The sequence below is a fragment of the Mastomys coucha genome, unplaced genomic scaffold (assembly GCF_008632895.1).
Source record: "Mastomys coucha isolate ucsf_1 unplaced genomic scaffold, UCSF_Mcou_1 pScaffold14, whole genome shotgun sequence".
Lineage (NCBI taxonomy): Eukaryota > Metazoa > Chordata > Mammalia > Rodentia > Muridae > Mastomys > Mastomys coucha.
Window position 1 is genome coordinate 53,500,493 of NW_022196896.1, and position 9,545 is coordinate 53,510,037.

Genomic DNA, 9,545 nt, shown 5'->3' on the forward strand with positions numbered 1-9,545 from the left:
TGAGCTGTTTCATTAGAGATCGCCATGGGGAAGGTTTTCACTTAAAAGAGCTATGACCCTAGGACTCCTGAAAGAAGGAAGGCTTCCTCTCCTCTCCTCCTCCTCTGGCATTCAGCCCTGGCTCCCAATCCATGAGGATCCTGGATCCTGCTTGTCTTGGCCTACTCTCTTCTTCAGGCTGGGCATACATCCGTGTTCTAGCTCCGCAAAGGGAGATGCAGACTGTGGACCAAGGACCAAAGACCAATGCCTAAGGACCCTGTTCCTGACTTCTTCTTCCATCAGGCCTAGACTGGCAGCAACCATGTACCCTGAGAGGAGACCTAGAACCACAGCATTTATCCCAGACCCTGCCTTCCCATTCCAGTCTAGCTAGCAGTGGTGCTCTCATGACCCAAAGGGAAAAAACATAGACTTCAGACTCCTGATCACATACTTTGCCCTGCTGCTGTATTGGTGGCATCCAGACACCTCTGGAAAGAAAAAGAACCTGGGACGCACAATGGAGGACATCATGAAAATGATGACTTAACCAACATGACTGACACATATACAGATCTTCTGAGATTGAGGAAGCATGCACAGGGCCTACACAGGGCCGCACCAGTTGGGGTCCTGGAGCTGAAAGGTGAAGTAAGTATGTGCCCCATTCTTAACCCAGAAACAGTCTCCAGTAGTGAACCACTTGCAAAAGAATTTAATTTCCTCCAAAGGAGTCTCATTAAGGAAATGAACTACACTTAAGAATAGGCTACATGCCCAACAGTAGAGGGCCAACAGAAAACAAACTCAACGGCATCTTTGGAAATCTCTTCTTATAATAACTCAGTGTTTTTGTGAAATCGCTTGGATTAAGGAAATCCCAGGAGATTAATAAAGCACAAATCTGGTGTGTTTGAGGTGGAATTTCCTGAGATGATTTTACTATGAATGTTCTGACCTAGTCCATGAACTGCTGTTTGAGCTTCACCCAGGTTATTTCTGACCCATCACTCTGTCCTCAGGGACATTTCACTTGGCCTATGTTCTTGGTCCATAATGTCTAATAGAGATCTCCTGACCTCTCCATCTTCTTCTACTTCTCCCTGTTCCTCCTCTTCCTCTTCTTTCTCCTCATGGTCCCCATCTTTGACATGCCCCTCCAGTTCAGTAACTGAAATCTTGCCTATTTCTGTTCTCCCCAGTAATTGGCTGTAGCCACTTTTATTTGACCAATAGCTTTAAATTGGGGAGCAAGGTTTATAAGACAAAGGCTAGTGAACATGAGAATCTGCTCATTGGGGGCAGCCAGATCTTGTGGTTGTGGTTCAGAATTTAGCATTTGCATACATAGCAGGTCAAACCAATCCCCAGCAAGGTTGGGACAAGTTGGAGAAAGCAGATCCCTGGGGTGGGGTGAGGATGGGGATGCAGGAGTTGGGGCAGGGAGAGGGTAGGTGGGGGAGAGATGACTTTCTGCATTGTAGGCACAGTAGGTCATTACTGTGTCCCAACAATGCTCCATTTCTTGCTGTTACTACAATGGTAGACTGAAGTCAAATAAACTCTTAAGTTCTTTCAGCCCGGCACTTCCTCACTAACTGCAATGGCCTTAAGTAGTAAAGACATTAATTATGTAAGCTTTTTAAGAAAAACAACTTAGATCAGGTGATCTAAAATAGAAGTTAAGGAATTCATTTGAAAGCATTCCTAATTCCCATGTGATTATAGTTTACCATCCTTGTCTCCACTATTTCTCTTAAGCAGAATGTCATGGAGAACAGTCAACTGTGACATTGCTCAGTTTTACCTGAGCCTGCATTTCATGCCCCCGTGGGTTTGTTATGTAGAAGTGTTATAATAGATAGAGGGTTTGTTTGTTTGTTTGCTTTTTTCTGACATCTTGAAATTTGTCTTCTGAGCACAGGGACACATGGAGGATAAGACATTCTTCTTTCTCATTTTTAAGCTTCCAGAGAATAAAATAACGCTACTAAAAATGGGGTACAGAGCTAGACAAAGGATTCTCAACTGACAAATACCGAATGGCTGAGAAGCACCTAAAGAAATGTTCAACATCCTTAGTCATCAGGGAAATGCAAATCAAAACAACCCTGAGATTCCACCTCACACCAGTCAGAATGGCTAGGATAAAAAACTCAGGTGACAGCAGATGCTAGAGAGGTTGTGGAAAAAGAGGAACACTCCTTCATTGCTGGTAGGATTGCAAGCTGGTACAACCACTCTGGAAATCAGGTTGGCAGTTCCTCAGGAAATTGGACATAATACTACTTGAGGACCCAGCTATACCACTCCTGGGCACATACCCAAAAGATGCTCCAACATGTAATAAGGACACATGCTCCACTATGTTCACAGTAGACTTATTTATAATAGCCAGAACCTGGAAACAACCCAGTTGTCCCTCAACAGAGGATTGGATACAGAAAATGTGGTTCATTTACACAATGAAGTACTACTCAGCTATTAAAAACAATGAATTCCTGAAATTCTTAGGCAAATGGATGGATCTGGAGAATATCATCCTGAGTGAGGTAACCCAATCACAAAAGAACACACATGGCATGCACTCTCTGATAAGTGGATATTAGCCCAGAAGATCAGAATACCCAAAATACAATCCACAAACCACAAGAAACTTAAGAAGGAAGACCAAAGTGTGGATGCTTTGTTCCTTCTTAGAAGAGGGAACAAAATATCCATGGAAGGAGTTGCAGAGACTGAAGGAAGGACAATCCAGAGACTGCTCCACCTGGGAATGCTTCCCATATTCAATCATCAAACCCAGACACTATTGTGGATGTCAGCAAGTGCTGGCTGACAGGAGCCTGATATAGCTGTCTCCTGAGAGGCTCTGACAGTGCCCGACTAATACAGAAGTAGAGGCTCACAGCCATCCATTGGACTGAGCATAGGGTCCCCAGTGAAGGAGCTAGAGACAGGACCCAAGGAGCTGAAGGGTTTGCAGCCCCTTAGGACGAACAACAATATGAACTAACTAGTACCCTCAGAGCTCCCAGGGACTAAACCATCAACCAAAGAGCACACATAGTGTGACTCATCGCTCTAGCAGCATATGTATAGCAGTTCATGGCCTAGTTGGTCATTAATGGGAGGAGAGGCTGTTGGTCCTGTGAAGGTTTATGTCCCAGTGTAGGGGAATGCCAGGGCCAGGAAGTGGGAGAGGATGGGTTGGTGAGCAGGGGGAGGGGGAAGGAAACAGGGTTTATTTTTGTTTTTGTTTTTGATATTTTTTTGGAGCAGTAACTAGGAGAGGAGATATCATTTGAAATGTAAATAAAGAAAATAGCTAATAAAAAATGAACTTCATGAAAAGCTTCTCTTTCTGTGACCAATCTTTGTGACCCTTTTGTGTGTGATAGTCATACTGGGTGGTAGACTTTGGAATGCAGAATCCTTGGTGCCTGGAAGATTTTGATACATTTACCAGGCTAATGATAGTTTATGACAGAAGTCATAAATATTGAGTGCTACTCCAAAATGCTTCCCATTTGTCTTTCTGGTGAGTGCCCACCTGTTATGCATCGGGAATGTGAGATGGAAGCCAAAATTGGAACAGAGTTAGAGACAATATCATGTTACAATAGGGACTTAGCTCACTTTCTGTTTGGGTCCTATGCTTGTGCTTGCTAAGAGGTATCCTGAAGCTAATACATTTCCCAAGTTCCTGGGAGGCACATTCACCTAGGTATTCTGCAATCCTATGTCTGCATCGTACCCACTGAAATATAACACCTCTAGGAGTGGAGTCTCAGAATTTTCAGTTTCAAAAACGCTCTTATACTCCAAGCATGGTGGGGCATACCACTCACTTGGGGGGATGAGGAAAGGGGAATCACAAATTTGAGGTCAGTCTAAATTATATGGCAAGTCTGAGCTAGCCTTGGCTACATAGTAAGACTGTTTAAAACAAACTAAGAGACAATGCCCTGTGACCAAAAGGTAAGCAAAAGTATTTACACACCTTAAAGTGGGGAGCCATGACTCACGTCAGTCAGCGTTTGAGGGAGCATTTCCTGTTCAGATGGGATCTCTAAGACATAGTCACCATGAGAAGCACAAATGGCTCCTGCAGCTGCCTGAGCAGACCTGAGTCTCTGGTATACTAGATGATACAAAATGGGGTCCCACCACACCAAAGACCCACAAAATGGCACCCAGCCTAGGGCGTTGTCTGCTTCCTGCCCTTTGTTCATAGACATACTGCCAGGACATGCTGTTCCCCCCACACACCCTCACATGATGTGGGCTGGGCACCATTCAGGCTCATTGGGTGATAGTGAGATGTGCCCTGAGCTGATTGGATGATGTATGTATATATGCCAATGAACTTCCATATTAAATTAGATCTGCACTGTGCCTGATCCAGGTCTCCAGAGTGTACTTCCTAGCTAACACATTGTGCCTCGGCCACCCTCACCCCACAAGCTGCCAGGACAATGCCCCACAAGTGTTGACTCTCGGAGCCTTGTTTGTCCTATACATCCTTTGCCTCTTTGCATTTGCCCGTGTGCCTCCCTGCTTCTGAAATTGCTCTATTCTTTATATCTCTTGAAATTTTTCTCATTCTTCAGGATCACGACAGTCTCATTGCCATTATTTCCAGTAGTAAATAACCTTTGCTATTTTTTTTCTCTTGACAAATTCAGTTTCTTAAACTTACAGTTTCCTCAACATGATAAAAAGTATTGCTTTGAACTAAATAGTTGCTAGAGTTTGTTCACATTCTAAATTGCGGTGGCTATTTTTATATCTCTTTTGGTGCTCATCACTGTTGAGTATTTCATATTTGAATACTTGTCCTTTTATCCTTACATAAAAACTTAAATAGAGTCTCTGGTCTATCAACATCTATAAGACATCTGAAACATACTTGGTATCTTATGAATGATTGTTTCATTGAACTTAGTTAAAGATATATAAATAGATACTTAAATTTGTATTATGGTTTCACAACCAGGGTTTTACTTCCTTGACTAATTTGATAAAAAGAATGAATCTGAAATTCCTTCTAAAGATTGAATGGCTTAATGCTTATTAATTAAATAAAGCAGTGTCAGGAAATTTTATCATGGAACTAACAAGAGCATGTGAAGTGTGAGACACAGAAATCATAATTCCATTAGAAATGATATTTTCAGTCTCTTGTGAAGTGTTTTGATAGTTCCATGTGTTTGATATCTCAGTGACTAACAACAACCACAACACAATGGAATCCACGAAGTCAAACATATAAATTAATTACACTGAAATCTGAAATGCAGAAATGTTGAAAACTGTGCTTTCTATTTAAGTAGTCTGTGAAATGTGTTTGGAATTTAGTCTTCAATATTAACACATTGCTGGGGAGGTTGACTACTGCTGGATTTATGCAGATAGAGTCTTTGGTAATGAGCATAAGAGTTTCTGTTGCAGAAGAATAAAACATCAGAAGGAACTTGATCTTATGAAATCATAGAAATAATACTGGCATAGAACTAATATTGAAAGGAAGAAATACTTAAGTTATTCATAGATGATGAACAAAATAATTCTCTGATTAGTCTTCATTATGCAAATAAGTCTTTCTCAGGCACATACCAGTTATGTCTGATATGCAGATATATATATAGGGCTTATTAGGAGAAAAAAAAGCTATAAGAATAGTAGCCATGCAGAACTCATTGGCTCAGAAGGCAGAAATTGTTTACACCTACCTGCCTGGCAATCCAGGTGAGACTTTCATCAGCTCTCCTTAGATTTGCAAGGAAGAAGGTCAGGGGACATGTGCATAATTGTGTAATAGTAGAAACCAGTATTTGAGCGAGTGGCCTTGCTAAAAGGGGGTAATATTTGGAAACTGGTATCTGGTAACAGCCAGTTCTTCAGTTGCACTAAGTGACCTGCAGAGTCAGCTCTCTGCGAAGTCATGGAAGGAGGAAAAAATAAGCCGTTGGCACCGTTTCGTTTTGACACTTGTCAGTCAGGCCCCTTGGTTCCTAGGGATGAACTAAACATTCATATTCCCCAGTTCCGAATGACTATAGACAGATGTGTTTGTGTTTTGCATATTGTTCTTGGGGATCAGGCAGCTCTGCAGCACTCTCTGAGAGCAGAGCATCATTTCACACTCTAGGTGAGGCTACTATAGCCTGCCCAGATGAAGTGGTCCCACCACACTTATTTCTCCCACAGAGTATGTTATCTCTATGATCCCTGTAACCAAACTGCTAAGAAAAGAAATGGGTGTGAAAGAGGAAAGATTTATTTAGATGGTGGCTAAGATAGTCCACTTTGGTAGGGAAGCAGGATGGAGAAGCAGGAGTGTATGGTTGTGGCGTCCCACATCATTATTTATTTATTTACTTTAATGTATATGAGTACACTGTAGCTATCTTCAAACACACCAGAAGAGGGCATCAGATCTCATTATAGATGGTTGTGAGCCACCATGTGGTTGCTGGGAATTGAACTCAGGACCTCTGGAAGAGCAGTCAGTGCTCTTAACCACTGAGCCATCCCTCCAGCACCCGGCTTCCCACATCTTAAAGGATCAGAAAACGAAGCACTGGTTCTCACACAGGGCCATGCCACAACCCCAGGGATCCATTTCACCATCAAGCCTCATATCTGAGAGGTTTTAGAATTTCTCCAAACACCGCAAGCTGTTCAAATACATAACCTTGTGTGGGACACTTTATATTTAAATCATAGCATTGGTTGATATCAGATAGTTTGGCAAAGTATTTGGAAAAAAAATTACCAGAGGAATCTGACAATTATAAGAGCAAGCAAGTTAGAGAAGAAACAAAAACCATGAAGAATGACAATCACTGTGAAGATAAGTTCTCTGCTTTTCTGGTTTATATCCTTCTTTCCTCTTTCCCTTTCCTTTGTCTCCATCTCTTTTTCTCACTCCCCCTCCCAGGATTTTGTTTCAGCTTTGTGTGGGGGGTGGGGGTGGGGCTATTTTTTTTTGTTTTTTGTTTTTATTGTTTTGTTTTGTTTGTGTTTATGTTTTTAATATGACATTTGTCCCAGGGTGGCTTTGAACTCATAATCCACCCAGATTCTGAGATTACAGTGTGCACCTGTGGCTTTAGCAGCGGCTCAGTGGCTAAGAGTACCAACCATTCTTGAGTTTACTTCCTGGCACCCACGTGACAGTTCACACCTGCCTGTGGCTATAGTTCCATAAGCTTGTCTATCCAGTTCTAACCTCCAGAGGCACTGCATGCACGTGTGCAAATCCACACGGTATGTGTCATTTTTATTTCCTCAGATGTAGGGATGAGATGAGAGCTATATCCAAGCTGTGCAAGTACATGGCTTGGGCTGAGCCCAGAGTGTTTCTGAGTTCTAACTATACCTAGGACTAGACTTGGAAGCTCTATAAAATATAATCATCCAAGCTGACTGATTCAATCCAGTCTCTCTCAGCTTCTCACTGAATTGCTCTGCTTGACTTCATACAAATGTTGGCAATATGTTCTAATCTTCTGGCTCCTTCTCATTCTCTGACTCATTCTGTCTTTACTGGTGTGTAGCTTATTCTGTCTTCAACCTGTCTTTGACCCACCACCACCACCACCACCACCACCACCACCACCACCACCACCACCACCACCACCACCACCACCACCACCTGTGCATAGCCTCTTCTCTGTCCCCACACTTTTTGGTAGACTTTCTTTCCTGTGCTGTTCTCATGAGAATTGGGAATATCCTATCTCTGACTCATTCTGTCAAATCTTTCTCTGATTTGTTACTTTGTCTCAAGGGTGTCAGATCTTGGAGTTGTAAGTTGCCATGTGAGTTCTGGGCGTTCTTCCTTTGCAAGAACAGTCAGTGGTATTAACCTAGAAGTCACTTTCAAACATGGCTGCTTCCTTCTACAAACTAACCTTTCTTTCATTGTTAGGGATTAAAGGTGCATACTAAGGCTGTGTCTATATTTCAGCTGGATCAAACTATAAGTCACAGATCATGTAGGCCTAGAAGATCTTTGGATGTGATCCCTTTCTGGAGCAGCCATGTTGCTGGATTAAAATTCCTTTACATCTTCCCCCTTTCTGTTTAAGCTAAAAATTGTTCATAGTTTATCTCTTAAAATAGAAGTGCTTATCAATCCCACAAACTTAGGCATCCAAATGTCCTTATGAAGATCCATGGATTCCATGGTCCTTCATAACTGCAGTGCTGATCATCTGCCCCTCAGCTGATAGTATCAAGGCTTCCCAATCTACCAGTCTAATGAATGAGTTGTTCCCAGGCGTGATGGGAGGTCAGTTTTTGATGTCATTGCCCAGCTCTCTGGCTCAGGAAACCTCACCCTCAGCCCCACCAATATAACCCCACTATTCCATACCTGTTTCCTTTTCCCAATCTATTTTCTAGGGGTTAAACAGAGAAGTACAACCCCTCCAAAAAAAATGGCTGCTACCACCCTTTCCTTTTGCAATACCAAAACACTGCCAAAAGACAGCAGGGAGGAGGGGCATGCTGAGCAGGCTCCAGTGCACAGTCCTGAGCCTGCCAGGGGCTCACACTTCATCCCCTGCAAGATGTGACCCAACCCATGGCAGAGGACCTAAGGTGACAGCTGAAGCTTGCAGCTGGCTCTGGCAAAGTAGACCCTCTCTTAGGCCAGGAGTGGCTGTTTAAAAATGAATGGTTTAAAAATATTGTATCTCAGGAGCTGGTCCTGAGTTTGAATCCCAGCAACCACATGGTGACTCACAACCACCCGTAATGAGATCTGACGCCCTCTTTTGGTGTATCTGAAGTTAGCTACAGTGTACTTACATATAATAAATAAATAAATCTTAAAAAAAAAATATTGTATCTCCTTTTAGACTAAGAAAGCAACAAGTCTCAATATTTTACATTGTACTAAATTTATATACAGCCAGTCCTCTGGATAAAGGGAAGAAGACCTTTCAAGGTTTGCAGTCAAACTAAAGAATGTTCATAACTTTAACCCCAAAGTGTTTAAGAATGAACAGTGCTCATGTTAATTTGATCACTGTGCTTTGGTTAATATAAAACTACCATTTTGCCATTTGGAACGAAAATTATTAAGGCCCATGTAAAATGAACCAGCCAGCCCATACATTTATGTTTTTCCAAGTGCAATCTATAATTATTAAATGAATAAATCAGAATTATGATTGATAAAGGCTGCTAGACTCTAATCTACTTTATATTTATCTTTAGAAATTCCTATAGGCATACTATCATAAATAGAATTGCCTCTAGTATCAATCAGCCTAATTAAAGCTCTGTGTTCTTAAGCAAGATCATTTAATAAAAATAAAATGTAAACAAAACATAATTTTATATTTTTCAGTAAACACATTAAAAGCTAAAAAAGAGGTGAAATTCATTTTAGTACATTTTTTTTACTGATCAATATATCTAAAGTGCTATTGCAATATAAAATTGGAACAAAAATTAATATGGAGATATTTTTTACCCTTATTTATTTATTTATTTATTTAGATATTTTCTTTATTTACATGTAAATTTCTCCATTCCCAGTTTCC